The sequence below is a fragment of the Ornithodoros turicata genome, chromosome 9 (assembly GCF_037126465.1).
Source record: "Ornithodoros turicata isolate Travis chromosome 9, ASM3712646v1, whole genome shotgun sequence".
Lineage (NCBI taxonomy): Eukaryota > Metazoa > Arthropoda > Arachnida > Ixodida > Argasidae > Ornithodoros > Ornithodoros turicata.
In genome coordinates, this window is record NC_088209.1 from 28,671,408 (window position 1) to 28,690,673 (window position 19,266).

Consider the following 19,266-nt stretch of genomic DNA (forward strand, 5'->3'; position numbering starts at 1 on the left):
ACAAGCACAATGGTCCTATAGCTTTTCTCATGAATATGGGCATGTCTTTATAGTCGCATGCATATGCTAAGTGTTTGATTTGTTGAAAACTGCGCGTACGTTTTTGTATGTTTTCCTAGGCGTACGCTTTCTGTGACATGTACGAAGTGATAGCGATTGTCACAGAAAGCTATACCCCCTGCGATTTCAACAAATCAAGAATGAATCAAGAATCGTTCTACGCTGTGATTGACTTTCAGCGTCTTATGCGGCGAAGTTCTCCTTTCAAACTAGAAGACTGCATGCAAGTGTCCCACATTTGAAGATGATAAGAACAGCCTGTAACAAAGCAGAGCCGTCGCGAGGCGAGTTTGCACACAGGGCAGGGTAAACATGAAGCGCCTCCCCCCTCCCCCCCCGCCTCCCTCCCTCACTCACTGCCGTCAGAAGCTCTGTAAACAAAGAAAATAAAACGCTTATTTGCGCTACCGAGATCGTAAATTCAAATTCTCTTCATTCTCGCTTTATACTGTCCAACCAACCTGCCAGGACCTGCCGTTCGACGCCCTCTGTGGCAAGGGCGCCCGCGGGGCGGCTGCCCCTCTCGCCCCCCGTCGCTACGGCTCTGTTACCAAGTACGTGTATCGGTGCATACCATCCCCCACTCAACATCTGTTTACCCTTTCCAGCCAAGAAATAGTTCCCTCATAACTTTTGCATTCGCATTTCGGTCACGCACTAATTACAGAAACCAGACATGCTCTAAATTCGCGCACAACGACGACGGCGCGCGCGGGACGACAGTACCCCTGTGTTCGTACGGCTGCGCGTAAATCGAAAAATTCCTTCGCGTTACGTTAATATCCCATATTCTACCCGAGTGCATTCCGAGCCCGTGCACCAATGGGCAAGGGTGCGCCGTGCAAATGCCGTCACGCTGGCATTTTTATTGGCATCGCTGTCCTCGGGACAGTCTACCTGCGCATATCGTGTTGCTCGTAAAAGTATCGCGGTATAACGAATGGCTCTTTCGTTCTATTAAATACTTTGCCCGCTTTGGAACAAAAAAGAAAAGAAAAAAAGAAGAAGCAGGCGTTTATGTTACGGAGCAGCATTGCATGCAGTACGCAGCGGATGTTCTACAAGCACGCTCTTAAAACAGAGGGGGATAATGGTCGAGACAGGCTCGCCGCGGCTGGCCACATGCGAGTGCGCATCGTCACGACTACAAAGAAAAAAAAAGGGTATGAAGGGGTGAAGGTGGAGGTATGCGCAGGATGAATGAAATCGGTGAGACGTGGTGGTAGTGCTGAAAGGGCTCGCCGTTGTTGGCCTCACAGAAGTGGGCAACGTCACGACTAACACACTGGGAGCAATGTGCGTCCAGGGCCGACTTCTAAGAGAACTGTGCCGACATAATATCTGACAGTGTCTGAGGAAAAAAACTCAGGGAAAACTCCAGACAGCACAGGCGGCACCGCGGGATTCGAACCCGGGTACCTCCCCGTCTCGAGGTGACATGGCCAGCGCGCTAATCACTGAGCCACGCGAGCTGGTAAATCGGTGAGCACGCTTCTGGCCAACCATCTTCCCCAATGACATCATTCTCTATCTGTTGAAAACGTGGAGGCGTACGCTTTTTTGTGACAATTATGTGGGTGTCTTAACTGTCACAAGAAGGAGTACTACGCCTCGCGCCTTCCACGAATAAGGAGTGATAGCGGTATTATTCTGTGCAAGGTTTGGTGCACAGCGTGCTTTTGCGGTGAAGTTCTGTTTGTTTAGAGTGTAGCTTGCGAGATCCCTGAACAAACTTCGGCCTTGAGCCTTTTAGAGTGCAGTTGCGTGGGTCACAAATGACTCGAATGGGTGTACTCAGCGTCCCACAAGACGGAGCCGCATAGCCGCGTTTGTATGAACATTCAATTTGAGCTCTAGAACACAAACAAAAGAGGGCGAGAGAGAGAACATCGTCATGTCTGACAGAATCACAGCAAACAATCTTTGCGTCGCACGGCACAGACTACGAACGGTCAAAATACCGTGTACAAGAAAAAAATACCTAAACGAAGCTCACAGAAGCACACACCGCAACGCTTAGCCCATTACGGTGACACTAGCACGCTAAAATGAAATCCAGAAAAGGAAAAAAAAAAAAAAAAAACTCAGTTTGAAATCAAACTCCTCTAGATAAGCAAAGGCAGCAGCGACTACATTGTACATGGCTGCTCACACAAAACGGGGCCAGACTTTTCTTGCCGGTGTTAATGACCGTATACACTGTATACCGCGACAGCCAGAGTCATTAGAACCGTCTCTTTTTCATCTTTCACGTACACGCAGCGCGGAAAGAAACACGACGCCGGACAATACGTTAATGAAGGTTCCCATTTTGCCGCCATTTTGGTTTTTTCTTCCTTTTTTTTTTCTTTCTTGCTCGTTCGTGATGGCACCGTGATGCATTCCTAATGAGCGAGAGGGAGGCCTCATAATGAATGAACTGAGGCGCACGCGTCATCACGCGTCATCACGTTGATGTTTTATGGCACTGTTTTCTTCTTTCCTTGCTTTCTTTGTTCTTTTTTTTTTCTGCCCAGTGGGGGGGAGAGTAGCGGAAAGGGTCGACGCTATCGGAGACCTCTTTTTGGCGGAAATCGTCATTCGGTCCCATTTCCGGGGCTCAGATGGCTTCCCCTCTGGTCGGGTAATTTGATTTATTAACTCTGTCCTTCGATTGTCTTTCGGTTATTGTTCCGATGCCGAAAGGACGTAATGATGGATTGTCAGGTTCGCGTGGGAAAGAGAAATGTTTTGTGCCGGCGTGGTGATTGATTTTTTTTTTTTCTGTTTTTCATTTTCGTTTTCAAGGTAATCGTATTGTCTTTTTCTTTTCTCTTGCTTAGGACCTCTCCATCTATTCTTCCATTTTTAAGGACCTCTAAAGTCTCGTCGCTGCGTGACCGACATGAATGAAGCTCGAATCTTATAGTATATGCCGTACGCCACTCATAGCTACAGTTGCTTCGCGGTGGTAACACGGAAAATAAGAAAGAAAGAAACTTTTATGTACCACTCCATTCTTCTTCTTTGCTTCTTCTGTTATTGCATGGCTGTGATAGCTCGTTTACGTCCATTACGTGTTTCCACACATCGTCTTTCCTTGTTTGCTCCGGAAACGAAACTAATTTCATTTTATTTTCATTTTATTACTTCAAGGGTGCCCAGGGTGCCAAGGGTGCCCAGGGTGTAATGTGCCCAGAGGGCACATTACACGCACATTACACATCACTGGAAGGTATAAGTTAAATTTAACTTGAGAGGCGCCCCATACACTGTAAAAACTGAACTTCACCGCATAGCACGCTCTGCACCAACCATTCCCACGAATGATAAACTCGTAGAAATGAACTTCACCGCATTGCACGCTCCAAGCCAACCATCGTGGTGAATGATATCGTTATCAGCACTGATTTGTTGAAAACGGGAGGTGTACGCCCTTTTTGTGATACTTATGCTGTTCATGATTGTCACAAAAAAGGCGTACGCCTCTCGTTTTCAACAAATCATGGCAGATAACGGTATCATTCGAGACTATGGTTGGCGAGGAGCGTGCTATGCGGTGAAGTTCATTTTTAAGAGTGTATAGGGTTATCCCTTCAGATTCGAACAGAGAGGGGGCGTACGCCTTTTTGTGTCAATTTGGATACATGATAATGGACATAAAAAGGCGTAGGCCTCCCTCTCTCCTCGATTCAGAAGTGATAACCCTATCATTCCTGGCAATGGTTGGCGCAGAGCGTGCTATGCGGTGAAGTTCATTTTTAAGAGTGTAGGGTTATCCCTTCAGATTCGAACAGAGAGGGGGGCGTACGCCTTTTTGTGTCAATTTGGATACATGATAATTGACCTAAAAAGGCGTACGCCTCCCTCTCTCCTCGAATCAGAAGTGATAACCCTATCATTCCTGGCAATGGTTGGCGCAGAGCGTGCTATGCGGTGAAGTTCAGTTCTTAGAGTGTAACTGCCTAACTTTATGTTAATGGCACTCGCGATCTATTTGTTGTGGGATGCTGTTGCAATCGCGAATGCGAGATAAGAGTGGGTGAAACATGTAGAGGCTTAATATGGGCGAAGCTATTACACTCCTAAGACAGAGCTTCACCGCACAACACGCTCCTACATAGCCAGCCATCATCCCGAATGAAATCGTTCTGCACCCCGATTTGTTGGAAACGCGAGGCGTGCGCGCCTGTTTGCGGCACTTACACGCAGTTCCGTTAAGTGTCACAAAAAGGCATACGCCCCGCACTTATCACAAACCTGGACTGATAACGGCATCATTATTTGCAATATGGTTGGCCTTGTTATGTGGTGAAGTTCCGTTTTAGGTTCCGTACGCCTTTTTGTGACACTTAAGCAGAAATGTTAATTGTCGCAAAAAGGCGCACGCCCCGCGCTTATCACAAACCTGGACAGATAACGGCATCATTATTTGCAATATGGTTGCCCTTGTTATGTGGTGAAGTTCCGTACTCCTTTTTGTGACACTTAAGCAGAAATGTTAATTGCCACAAAAGGGCGTACGCACCGCTTTCCACAAATCAAGAGTGATAGAGGTACCACTGTGTAGAATGGTTGGCCTTCAACGTGCTATGTGGCGATGCTTTGTTCTAAGAGTGTATAATAGTTCAGGTGTGACGTACAGAATCCCCGTCGAAACAAACAAAGAAACAAACAAAAAAGTTGGAGGGGCAAGATAGAAGAACAGCCAGAGGCTGCGAACGCAAATAAACAGCAGATAAAAAATTACGCGACGCTGTTGGACAGTGCGCTTCACAGATTCTCCTTGCGCTCACAGCAGTCAACAACACAGAGAGGGAGTGTTTGAAAAAAATCCATCATCCGAGAAGACTAGTACGCGTACCTGAATGAATACGGCAGAGAGGGGAGATATAGGAACATAAAAAGGGGCACAACGGGCTTTCTAAGTATATGCGTGCACAAGAAATACGCGGAAAGCAAGAGAGAGTAAAAATTGTTCCGCTTGAAAAATGTGAAAGCCGACCACGACTTTTTTTTTTCTCCTTAGTCGATGACGATTTCGAGTCGATGGCACGGTTTCGTACCCGTGAAAGAAATCGTGGCATAAACTATACTTCAATAACAAAAACATGAAATTCCGATTTAAGTTCCCAAGAATAAAACTTTTGAGACTAAAATTATAAGAGTAAAACTATTGAAATAACTGTAATTTTAATTCTCATAAATCCATTCTACTGGATTACTACCGCTTAAATTAAGTTCCAGCTCATATCGCAATATACACTCTAAAAACGGGGCATTTTTTTGTGACACTTATGCTGCTCATAATTGTCATAAAAAAGGCGCCTCCCGTTTTCAACAAATCACGGCAGATAACGATATCATTCGACACCATGGTTGGCTAGGAGCGTGCTATGCGGTGAAGTTCATTTTTAAGAGTGTAGCCAACCATCATCCCGAATGACATCGTTTTGTCCTCTAATTGGCTAAAAACGGGATGCGTACGCCTTTTTGGGACACATATGCAGTTATTTTAATTGTCCCAAAAAGGCGTACGCCCCGCGCTTACCACAAATCCTAGCCAGTCATCATCCCGAATGACATTGTTCTGCCCCCTGATTGGTTAAAAATGGGAGGCGTACATACTTTTTTGGGACACATATGCAGTTATGTTAATTGTCCCAAAAGGGGCGTATGCCCCGTGCTTACCACAAATCGGGAATGATAGCTGTATCATTCCGTGCAATGGTTGGCCTTCACCGTGCTATGTGGCGAAGTTCTGTTTCAAAGACACGCAGTACAGGACACGCCCTCATTCGCCACTGTTCACATTCGCTCCCACGTGGTTTCCTACCTCCCTTTTACTTTCCCAACACATCCTTTCCATCCTTCTCCGAACTATTATGCGCTCTCACGTACATTCCCTAATCTAACGACGAACACGCATGAAAGAAAGCACATCCCAACGGTACAAAGCTCAATATCTAAACTTTCAAACTCGAGTCTTCTCCACTTAGTCGATTACACGAAGCTCCTATTTCCTTTATCTTTCTCCTTAAGCCCTCCTTTGCGCGAGCATCTGGATTCCACCCGGCATCAGTAGGGACTTTCTCAAAGCCTGTTCTTCGATTCTTGGCATGTATTCTGGTACCGTCTATCCTAGATATTCGCCCTATACAAACAGTTTTCATTCTGGTGGCTTCGAACGCTACCTCCCTTTAATGCGTTCCTCCCTGACTACACCGCACATAGAAAAGGAATCGGGAACAAATGAAGCTCTACCAAGCTAGCCCGCCGACTGTGTCTGCTCCAAACGGCGATTTTAACTTGTTGGCTGTGACACCTTTTGTAATGACGAATCTGATAGGTCCGTATCTTCACCACACATAGCACGCTGCTAGCCAACCACCATCCCGAATCACAACGTTCTCGCTCCTGATTTGTTAATAACGGGAGGTGGAGCCTGTTATGTAGCATTATGTATGGCATAACTGATTCAAAATAGGCTCCGCCTCCCGTTTTCAACAAATCAGGGACGGGAACGTTGTCATTCGGGATGATGGTTGGCTAGGAGTGGTTTATTGTCTATGTGGTTTAAGAGTGTACCGCAGAACGTTATGTGTACTTCCGCGTTGTCGTCTGATTGGATGCTACAATAGACGATTTCAGAAAATCCCAGTGCTCCTTGCGCACGCATTGCATCCTGGGCGCTTACTGAGTGGAGGTACGAAGAATAATCCTTCACGTTTCGCTTTCGCTCACCTGGACACGTCGTGGACAATGGACCGGTAGACGAGAAATCGAAACACTTTGGAGGCCACCCGTTTCTTTCGTATTAGTCCGCTCCCACAGTTCAAAGCGGCGCTAAGCACTCTGGGATTTTCTGAAGCCGTCTATTCTTCAAATGACGTAACAATGGATAGAGGTATCTGGATGGCTGTACGTCTACTCGCCCGTATCCGAAAAAAAGTGCGTATTTGTATTAACGCTGCACACCTTATGAAGGAGAAGTATTGAACAATAAATTTTAAATAAAACTGCGAAGCGTAGGAGAATAATATTACACCCACCCGTAAGTAAATACCTGCAGATAGGAGTTCTTACCTCCTTTAACAGAGAACTTGACTACATACTAACACGCTCCTACACTCTAAAAACAGAGCTGCACCGCATAGCACGCTCCTATAGCCAACCATCATACCGAATGACAGCGTTCTCACCCTTGACTCGATGAAAACGGGGGCGTACGCGCATTTTGGTGGCAATTATGAACTGCATAATGCCACAAAAATGGCGTACGCCCCCCCCCCCCCCCCACACACACACCACACCCGTTTTCAGCAAATCAGGAGAAAAGTACGATGCCATTCGGAATGATATGGTTGGCTATATGAGCGTGCTATGCGGTGAAGTTCATTTTTAAGAGAGTAGCCAGCCATCGTACATTCCCCTGATTTGTTGATAATGGGAGGCACGCACCTATTTGTGACAGCTGTGCTGATATGTTAATAGTCACAAAAAGGTGTACTCCCCGCTTTCCACAGGTGGTAACGGTATCATTTTGTGCAGTGACTGGCTTACACTCTTAAAAATGAACTTCGCCGCGTAGCACGATGATAGCCAACCATCACCCCGAGTGACACCGTTCTTTACCCTGATTTGCTGAAAACAGGAAGCGTGCGCCATTTTTGTGGCATTATGCAGTTCGTAATTGCCACAAAAATGGCGTACGCCCCCCGTTTTCATCAAGTCAAGGGAGAGAACGTTGTCATTTGGGATGATGGTTGGCTAGGAGCGGGCTATGTGGTGAAGCTCTGTTTTTAGAGTGCACATCGTGTGAGGTTCTGCTTTAAGAGTGTATATGTCTGACAGGCATATTCAGATTCACGTAAAGAACGAACAAAAACTGTTTAAAAAACCCGCACGGACGTACAGCTGCTATGTAGGCACACTTAGCTGTAAGAACAAATCCGTTTCCCCGACTCCTTTTCTCGTCGGTTGACAAAAAACGGTAAAAGCCTGGATGACAAGGTGGCCTAACGTAGGGGGGATTCCGCTTTTCTTGTGCGCGACGCCTGTCACGGAGACGATCAATTTTTCAAGCGCCTGGCTGCGGATTAGACGAACGCTATAGCCTTGTTTTCTAAAGCTGCACCCGCGCGAAGAAACGGCGTTTGCTTTCTGGTTTCGCCACGGTCGCTTCGAAACGCTGTCATTTGTGCGCCACCGAAAAACGTTTCAGGTAACTGAGGAGACGGCAGGCTTTAGAGCGGCGTACCAGACTCGGATTTATTGAAAATGGCGATAACAACTTTCACTGGAGCAATATGGGGCTGAGAATAAATATAGTAAACCGCCGTTGAAACGAAATCTTTTTTGTTTTCTCTTTCTTTTTTTTCGAGTTGTTGCTTTATTCAAACTCTCACATTGTCCCGACCGAAACGCATGCGTTTCGAACCCGGTTATTCGAATTGTCCTGCTGGCCAACCCCGCTTAGTACGTAGGCCGAGTCGGCGAGTGCCCGTACGGCATATACACCCCCTTAAAAATGAACTTCACCGCGTAGCACGCTCCTAGCCAACCATGATCTCGAATGATATCGTTATCTGCCCTGGGGGCTTAATCGCTTCATCGTTGTTACGGTCGTTACAAGCTAACGAGTGGCGGGAAATTCAAAAAGGCGGGCGGGAAATTTAAAAAGGCGTGCACGTGATAAAACACGTGCACGGCGCTCTTCGCGCGATACGTGAAGGCCGTGGTACACGTCACGCGCAATGTGTCACGTGTCCCCCTTTTTGAATTTCCCGCCACTCGTTAGCTTGTAACGACCGTAACGACGATGAAGCGATTAAGCCCCCTGATTCGTTGAAAACGAGAGGCGTACGCCTTTTTTGTGACACTTATGCTGTTCATAATTGTCACAAAAAAGGCGTACGCCTCCCGTTTTCAACAAATCACGGCAGATAACGATATCATTCGACATCATGGTTGGCTATAGGAGCGTGCTATGCGGTGAAGTTCATTTTTCGGCGAGCCTATCCTGCCATTACCCTTCCCCCCCCCCCCCCCGTTTTTAAGAGTGCAGCTTCGTCGTCTTTTCTCTCTCTCTCTCTCTTTGTTTATGCAAATTAAAAGCCTGCCAAGGTCCTCACCACAAAGGTTTGTTTGCTTGCCTGAATACCTTTGCCTGAATTTTGAGGCTTCCGAGGCTAATGTCACTGTTTTCGTGGCATTTCCGACTTTTTTTCTTTGTTTTCCTTTTTTTTTTCTTCTGGACCCGTTGCCTTTGTTGCAACGAGGGTTTACTGCATAAACTGGAAGAAAAAGAGGGATGGGGTACGAGCTCGGTTCGGAATCAAAGCTCGGAACTTCGCTCTGAGTAAAACGTCGTTCGCTTACCTATTTTAAAAAGATCGTGACAGCTAGGTACATCGTAGGGAAAAACGTCAAAGACGGTTTTATTTTTCGTCAATGTAAACTCGCAAGTATTTTTTTTATTTTTTTTACGGCGCATAATTTTTCTAACATTTGAAACACCAGTGAAATATCGCACCTGCGCCATGATGCAAGAACAGCACAGATAAAAGATTACGTGTATACGGTTATGATTACGCCTCCGCCGAGGACGCTATGCCCTTCTCCCTCGACTGTGCACTTTACTAGGCGCCTAACGCTCCAATCTAAAGCAGGTCGTAAACAGCAACGTAATTATACGGCGCGCTCATACAGCACGCCACGCAAATGGCGTCTAACAAGCCCATATCTTCGTCTTCATCCGTAAAATGTGGCCTGTGCTTCCGGCCCGGTCCCTTTGTTGCCTGTTTTTGTATACAAATATATAACTAGCTCTATAGAGTGGATCTCTACACTCTTCTCCCGGTTCCATGTACCGAGCTCTACAAGCAGTGTACGACATATACGTGGCACCGCGTTGGAGCCGTGCGCGGCTTACAGACGGTAAGATGCATTTGCAATGGAAGACAGGTTCCCCTCTCCCGTAGCGTATAGTGGCTATACGATAAGTATTTAAAAATATTGAAACATTCAAATTATTTATTTTACTAAAAAAACAAGCTTTCGGACGAAGTCCGTCCTTCAGCAGGTGTGACACATTCACTTGGTACATATTTTGTCGCGGCTGGTCGCGGTGAAGCGCAAAAGGGGCGTAATTCATTGGTGTAAGGACATAATTCGTTGGTGGGTTCAAGGGAGTGGAAGAGTGTCCTTTTGCGCTGCACTGCGACCAGCCACGACAAGGATATGTAAACCAAAACCAATTAATTACTGCAACAAATGACCCGTTTCGGTGGCAGATTTTTCTCTAAAAGGTGTCCACTGAAGGCCCAAAAGGGGTACCCATTTTAATGCCGACAGCGCCCTGCCTTAGAAATTATTTTTTTACGAAACCATTTGAATTTGTATTTAAATAATGAGTGCCTCCCACTCATTCACACGGTGTGCAGCTTGTACACTCTTAAAAATGAACTTCACCTCATAGCACGCTCCTGCCCTGATTTGTTGAAAACGGTAGGTGTACGCCTTTTTTGTGACAATTATGAACAGCATAAGTGTCACGAAAAGGCGTACACCTCCCATTTTCAACAAATCAGGGCAGGTAACGATATCATTCGAGATGATGGTTGGCTAGGAGCGTGCTATGAGGTGAAGTTCATTTTTAAGAGTGTAGGTGGTATCGGACAGATAGTTGTAAAAAAGAAAAGTTCGTCGATTGGTGCACTCGTTCGCGAATTATTTAGCCCGGGGATTTAACTGAAACACCCTGTATAAATATCTGTACCACACTCTTAAGAATGAACTTCACCGCATAGCACGCTCCTCGCCCACCATAGCCTCAAATGATACCGTTATCTGCCCTGATTTGTTGAAAACGAGAGGCGTACGCCTTTTTTGTGGCAATTATGAACAGCATAAGTGTCACAAAAAAGGCGCACGCCTCCCATTTTAAACAAATCAGGGCAGATAACGGTATCATTCGAGATGATGGTTGGCTATAGGAGCGTGCTATGAGGTGAAGTTCATTCTTAAGAGTGCAAGTGTTAAATGTATCACATTTAACATGTACACCTCGTTCTGTTCCCCGATTGGTTGAACACGGGAGGCGTACGCCTTTTTGTGAAACTTATGCAACTACGTTAATTGTCACTTAAAGGCGTAGGCCCTGAGCTTTCCACGAATCAGGAATGATTACGATATCATTCTGTGCAATAGTTGGCCTTCAGCGTTCTGTTTCCTGATTTGTTGAAAATATCAACAAATACAAATCGATACAAAAAGTACACTTCCGATTTTCAACCAATCAGGAAAGAAAACGATATCATCATCTGAATGACGGTTTGTTCCGAGCACATTATGCGGTGAAATTATGTTTTAAGGGTGTGACGCTTCTGAGCGGTTCGTATATATAAGCCAGGATCTTCCATTACTTGCATAATTAATGCGCTTAACGAGCACTATACGGCCAGCGATCAGTCAAGAAGCCTGCATGGTGCGGTTCGTGTTAAGCAACACATCGCTGTACAGGTGCAGCAAAGAAGAAGAAAAAACAGAACAAAATAAGAATAACTAAAGGGGAAACAAACGGAGCGGCGGAATTCCGCTTTAACCATGATGCGTGAGTGGCATACGATCGATGGGAATCAATCAAACCTAATGGCACTTTGCCCTGATTAAGGGAACGCTACACCGCGCAGCCGACGAGATCATCGCCGGAGAATGCGGACGAAACAGAAGCCACAATAACTGGTCTCCGCGAGGGATATGTCACGTGGTGTTACCGTCTTGTGAATAGGTCCTGCGATTCGATGAACGGTACTCAATCATTGAGGAGAGTTTTGAAACGTTCATACCTGAAGGGAGTAAATGGGCAGTAAAGTGTAAAGCTTTTTCCTGGTGGAATATGGAGGGATGTCGATACCTCGTTCGTGAATTATGATCGATAGAAAAAAAAAGAAAAAAAAGAAACGCAATTTACGCTTTTTCTCTGCTCGCCTTTCTCAAGGAGGGCGGCCTGTCATTGGTCTCTTCAAACGATTCGTCCAATCATCGCGGGGGATCGTTTGAGTGGACCAATGACAGGCCGTTTCGCATGGTAACGCTTATTGAGGAGGAGAGTGAGAGGGAAAGCGCACATTGCAGTTTCCTTCGCGCATAAATCACCAACGACGGCGATACTCCTTTTGCATGACTAATAACTAATAACTTTTGTACTGGTGTGAAGGTAACGACTTTTTTCGTTCCGCCAGGATTTTTTTTTTCTTTTTTCACTTTAGTGTTCCTTTAAAGGGACGGTCGCATCCGTTCCAGTCGACTTCGAAACTATAGCGTCATTTTATTCCTCCTACCACTGACTACGGTATTGAAAGTCCCACGCGAAATAGTGGCGTATAGTTTGACTGTTATTCGACGGAATACCTGACAAGAACAGACGCCGGATGTTGAGAGTATGCCGGAATTCCCTCTCTGGAGAAACGAGAAAACGTCACTCCCTAAGAACCAATTAGGGTCTCTACTCTACAAAGAGTTCAAAGGATTTTTGTTCCAGTGTACGAGACATAATTGTCCACCCTGATTATGTAATGCATGGTGTCCTTTGATGTTATTTCACTTTTCACAAATGTACCTATTGACCTTGCCATAGATGTTGCCGAAAGCCGCCTACGTAGTGATGACAACTTGTCCGATCGCACTGCTCTTTCCGTCTCAGATATCACATCCTTGCTCTCATTCTGTCTTAAAGAAACATATTTCAAATTCGACAACCAAGTGTATAGACAAATAGGAGGCTGCCCCATGGGAAGCCCGGTCTCAGTTCCAGTGGCCAATTTGGTCGTGGAACATATTGAAGAAATAGTTCTTGACTCCAGTAATATTGCTGTAAAATTTTATAAACGTTATGTTGACGACACCTTTGTAGTGCTAAACCGTAAGGATGTCACTTCATTCCATATACTCTCCTTAACAGTATTCACCCCAACATACAATTTACAATGAAAAAATGGCTAGGAAGCAAGCGAGCTGGTGAAGATGATGCATAATGTAAAAACCCAGAGACTAGGGAACACGAAGGGACAGACACAACACGAAGTCTCAAACACTGTCTGACACTGTCAAACACTGTTTGAGACTTCGTGTTGTGTCTGTCCCTTCGTGTTCCCTAGTCTCGGGGTTTTTACATTATGCATACAATTTACGACAGAGAAGGAAAGCAAGGGTCAGCTACCTTTCCTAGATGTTTTAAATTATTCATAATGACTCAGGTACTCTCAATACCTCCGTTTACAGTAAACCATGTGACAAGGGCTCAGTTTTAGATTTGCACTCCTACCGTGCTCCTGAACGCAAACGAGCTGTGGTCAGGTCATTGTTTAACCGTTTAGACGCGATACCCAGCACCTGTCAAGCTAAAGGCGGCTGAACGTATCCTGACAAGTGACATCCTCACGAAGAACAATTACCCTGCACTCTAAGAAAAAAAAAAAAAAGGGAGTAAAATGGAGAGTAATTGCAGCTTCTAGTCCCCTGGATTGCCCCCCCCCCCCCAATTACTCCCAATTTTAGTCCCCTAACCACGACATTTACTCCCCAGAACTGCAAATTGTTACTGAACTTAGCAAATGGTCTTCCGAATGCAACAGTCTATGTAAATATGTGCACTTGGTCAATTTGATGGCGTAAGACTGCATAACTCAGCCAACCTAGCAAATTTCCACCCACACAGAGTAAGAAACAGTTAGCGCTTCCTTCTTCGCAAATTGTGCCCTATGTACGAGTATGTCGCAAGATTTTATATCACTCGACATATCACGGTTGACTGTTTGATTCAAAGTATTTTCATGCATGCACACGAATTATGTACCTGGGACTCTTAGAACAGAGCGTGAAATGCAGTCGCCACTCTGTGACATTTACTCCCGTGCATTTACTCCCGAAAGGGACTATTTTTTGTGGCAATGCAATCAGTCCCCAAAAGGAGTAAAAGTACTTCTTTTTTTCTTAGAGTGATGACAGTTTCGTCAGAAACACAGTTTTAGAATGTCATCCAATAACACAGTGGAAAGCCCCCCCCTTGAAAAGGTCGTATGTATTCCGTACGTCCGCGGACTGTCAGAGTCTGTATACGAAGAATTTTAAAATCACTTGGTGTTACTACAGCTTTCAAACCAAAAGAAACATTACGCAACATGATTTGCCAACCCATAAAGACCCTGTTCCCCACATGTACCAATCAGGTGTTGTGTACAAGATAGAGTGTGAAGAATGTGACGCATGCTACATAGGGGACACAGGAAGAAAGAACGCCACTATAGGATGAAAGAGCACAAAGCCCAGATAAAGGCCTGCAGAGAACCGTTGGACTTAACTGGTCCAGCATGAGCACAAAACAGGACAGTTCGATTTCAATGTGAAGACCTTGCCTTGGCACATGAACACAGATGAGGAGTCTGAAAATCGTGGCACATTCATACTGATAAGAATGTCCGTAACAGCCACAAGGGGCCTCTACCGGAATGCTATAAGAGCTACAAGGGTTTAAAAGGGTTTCCGTTCTCAGGAACAGTTTTTATTACGTGTTTCAAGAGGCAGTATAGGTGGCGAAACGTCCTTTTTTGTTATCGTTAAATTGTTGTTGTGGAAGCCAGTGTAACAAAACGATAAAGAACACATGAGACAATTGATGTTCTGAGGCTGGAACACATAGAAAGGACAAATACATGCAAAGCCTCAAGTGCCTAAGACATTAATGATGAACTATGTGATAATTATGATATGATGATATGATAATAATGATGTCCTACAGCTGGCTAACCTTTTCAGTGACTTCCATCCTTCATCATTCATAAACACGACACAAGGAAAATAATGCGCACTGCAGCTCCTGAGACAGCTTGATCAATGAAACGGGGCTTGGAAGCATGTTAAATGTTGCTTCTTTGCTTCTATGTAACAGCTTTGTCATCCTGGTCTTATGAGTTCCAAGGTTTATAACCGATTCTTTAATATGACGACCCAGGCAGTCGAATAAAGTCGAAATAAGCTCTACCATAATATGAAGACACAGCAGTGCAACGTGAGTTATTGACATATGGTACTTCTTAACTCGTTGCTATTATGAACATATCTCGGGGAAGCGAAACCTATGGCCGAACATGAAAAAAAAAAAAAAAACACGACCACACTGCTAATGTATTACCGTATTTTCCGGTGTATAGCGCGTACTCGTGTATAACGCGCACACCTAAAAACTGGGTGAATTTGAAAAATGTTCGATGTATAACGCGCACCGCAATGGTGCTACAAGCTTCTGTACTGCCACCAGTATACACAATAAACGAAAGCGGTGTATCATATATGCACATGCTATATTTGGAACACATTTAGTCAAAACCGTTGAACTCCGATACAACAGCATCGCTGTCATAGCATACTTCAGTGTCCTCTCTGCATTCCGTTTCGCGTTCCTTTTCAATCACGCGTTCTCCTGAGATGAATTCAATATTATCGACTGCTGGACAGCATCCTTAAGCAGCATCATTAACCTTTTATGAACTCCAGCACCCTTTCGCCGGTTTCGTCAACTGACCCTAAGAGATATGGGAGAAAGCCACAGCACACTCTGGAAGAGGCTAGAATTTGTACGTCACTGACCTGAAAAGGAACTCTGCAGGAAAATATTTCCGTGTATAACGCGCACCGATATCGCGCAGGTCCTGTTCAGAACACTTTTTTACTGTATAACGCGCGCGTTATACACCGGAAAATACGGTATTATTTACAACAAATAGAAACAGCATTACTACTGCCGTACTACCAGTACAACAGCGCTGACGAACGTGGATTTATTGGGGGGGAAAGTCGAAGTTTTCATCTGTGTCAACAAAAGTTAATTGCGATGAGCGAAATCTCATTTACTTCGTCCAGTACAGCGTCAATATTGGTCACATTTGAGACGCGTAATAGTCATTACTTTGAGGCTCCCTATAATGACTCTCCTTTTAGATGTCTCCCGTTTTTCATCCCGTCTTTTTGTAACTCAGTGACAAAAGAGGCAACGAATCGGCCCAATGACCCCAGGTTCCAACAGCGGAACAGAAGCTATCAATCTAATTGAAGAGAGACAGAGAGAGAGAAAAACAGAGAAAAATCTAATGAAAAAGCGAAATATGAGGGACAGAGCCACGCCTCAAATGACCCGACGTGTGACATTCATGGCGACCTTTTCTGGATCCGATCGAACTTTCGACTAATCGATTAATTTCCTCCCCGCTCTGTCATTTGACGTGTTTATATTGAATTTCCTTTATAAATCGGGAGGTCGGAGACGACACCTAATTTCGTGTCAGTATAGCGCGAAGTGAAGCTGAGAACTGTTGAAAGTCATCGTTATTGTTTCACTACGAGCGGAGAGTGTGTTCATTGAGATTAATGCTCGTTCCAGCCTGTTTGGTCTTTGTAGCGACATGAGCATTGAAAGCGCTCCATCTTCCGCAGGAAGTTATGCTACAAAAAAAAAAGGAATACAATATGTAGCAGGGTTGCGGAATAGGATCACCCATTCCATTCCGATGAATGGAGATTTGTGATAATTCCATTCCTTTCGATTCCTCGGAATGAAAAGGTATGGCCAATTCCCACTCCTGGAATGGCTTAGCAACCCCGTTCCATTCCTTTAATTCCATCAATAAAAGAAATAGGACCGGTAACCGTACTAGCTAGCAGTGCTATAGAGGAGATTGACATTACCGAGCACGAAAAAAGCACAAAGACAAGGTTATTTCGCCCTCCTCCTCCTCCTCTTCATTGGCATCATCATTACAGGAGTTTTCCACCAAAGTAACTGGTGAAAGTGATGTGAAGTGGCATGCCTCACACTAGTGAAGCCAAAATCTCCATTTTATTTTTCTTAAAACCAAACCAAACCAAACCATCGCCCTCGACCGTGTGGCACCCAGACCATTCCATTACAATTCCATTCCGCCTGCGAAAAAAAATCTTAATTCCATTCCCATTCCAATTCCATCCCGGGCTCTGATAAGTCTGAAATGATTCCGGAATCATTCCAACCCTGGAGTGGCAACTCCGCAACCCTGATATGTAGCGTACTCTATAGTAGCGCCAGCGCTACTAGAGTACGTGTACTACCACAACGCGTACATAATTAAGAAAGATGGTGTGAGGCATATGTAATGACTAAAGCGCGGATAAATATGCACTAAAAATTCCCGAAATATGCATGCAACTATGCACTGAAAATCTACGAAATATGCAGTAAAAATCCTCAATATATGCAACGTTTTTACATCGTTCTTTGTATGAAAGAAATGCATCAAATGCTTATTTTTTTTTAAAGTCAGTATTTTATTAGGGATATAACGCGGTAAAATAAAGCCGCCTTCGTTCTGCAGCACGCAGATATAAATCATGGAGCTGAATGCTTTGCCATCGTGATTCATAAAATAGCGTAATAGCTGGTGGACGAAACCCATGACGAAACCAGCTTGAGCATGGGAAAACATGAAGAACAGAAACATACGTTGCCCGTACTCAGGCTTGTTTCGTCATGGCTTTACGTTCGGACCTGCATCGATCATGCCGATTAAAATGCGAACGCGGCCCGTAATGTGGCGAAGGTGAAGTACGGCCCGTCGGTCATGCACGCAGTCGAAGATGGAGCAGCTAGGAGGGTACCGGCTGAACACCACACCTCACCTCCACCAAAACGTGGAAAATATTCGATTCAGACCAGAATTTTGGTGAAACGTGACCCAACGCCGTCCTGAAACCAGCAAAAACCCTCCATGAAAAAAGAAACCTGAAAATATGGCAAAATATGCACTTTTCATGCACTTGCATGCGAAATATGCCACAACACGCCGATCAGGTCCCTGGCCAGATCCAGCCCACCAACGTTCTGCCTTCAAAGCCCTTTTGACGTTTTTCGACACTATATGACTTCGATTCTTATTGTGAAAGGGCTCATTATTTCATTCCCCGCATCACCACCATGTCGGCACAGTTCCCCCTGAAGTCGGCCCAGGACGCATACTAACCCCCCTGTCCCCCCACTCCTTCCTGATGTCCTCCCTCCATCTGTCGACACCTGTACGCCGCTCATATAGCCACAGTTGCTTCGCGGCGCTAACACAGAATAAAAAAAAAGGTAGACTATCGCCCCCTGGCGACGAAACTTCCCATACCTCATCTTCACAGGAACAATCATAAATGGGTTTACTACCAGTGAGTGGTGAAAGAGTTACAAGAATGCGAGCCAAGTGGAACCCTTGCATTGCGGAGGTGACTGTTAAAGACCAAGATAGAACCTGCGACAGTGAGGTCTCAGCGGTAGAAACGATGCCTGAAGTATATCGAAGCGGTCAGGAAAAGGTCGCAGTGTCCGGTGTTAGCGGCCTGTCCAGTCCAAGATTGCTCTCGTCTGCTTCAGAATGCTCTTCGCGAGAAACGATGCACGTATCGATGCCGCTGACCCACGTACCCGCACTGTTTCTTGGCACTCAACTCATGACACAGTGACCAATCAACATAGCATGACTATTACGTAGATAATTAGTTTCGGTCCTACAAATTTAGCTCTTGTCGTAACACAACGTGCATGGTCAAAGTACTATTAGTTTTTTTTTAAATCAGTTCTGGCGTGATTACGCAATTCAAACGCACTGCTAGCGTAAATAATCAAAGGGTATACTGAACAAAATAAGACATACTAGAAGTGCAGTCGATAAGATAAGTGTTTAAAGGGATTGAAACATTTAAATAATTTATTTTACTAAAGAACAATCTTTCGGATGGAGTCCGTCCTTCATCAGTCAAACACGTGCAGTCGTCCTTCATCAGGTGCGGTACATTGAACACTTGGTGGATATATTTATACTAATGTGCATCAGAGACAGGGGACAAAGAAGGTGGCGATGAGGAAATACAAATTCTTATTAGAGACGACTGAGGCCGCGAAAAAAATACAAAAGAAGGCGATGTACAGTAGGAGTGTTACCGCGGAGACAAAAACCGTTGAGAGATCTCAGGTGAACGGACACGGTAAGGGAGACCAGCGGTCTTCTTTACCGTGAGACAGCGGAAGACCAGCGGACGGACTCCGTCCAAAAGCTTGTTCTTTAGTAATACAAATTATTTAAATGCTTCAATCTCTTTAAATACTTATCTTACTTACTTGCGAGTGCTACACTTTTCCCGTTTTTGCCCGCTAGAAGT

At 45.0% G+C, this 19,266-nt stretch overlaps 1 protein-coding gene across 1 annotated transcript in view; it reads left to right on the top strand.

Moving 5' to 3' along the window:
• Nucleotides 1-19,266, top strand: part of LOC135368525 (glucose transporter type 1-like) — a 43,367-nt gene that overhangs the window by 2,601 nt on the left and 21,500 nt on the right. The window lies entirely within an intron of this gene.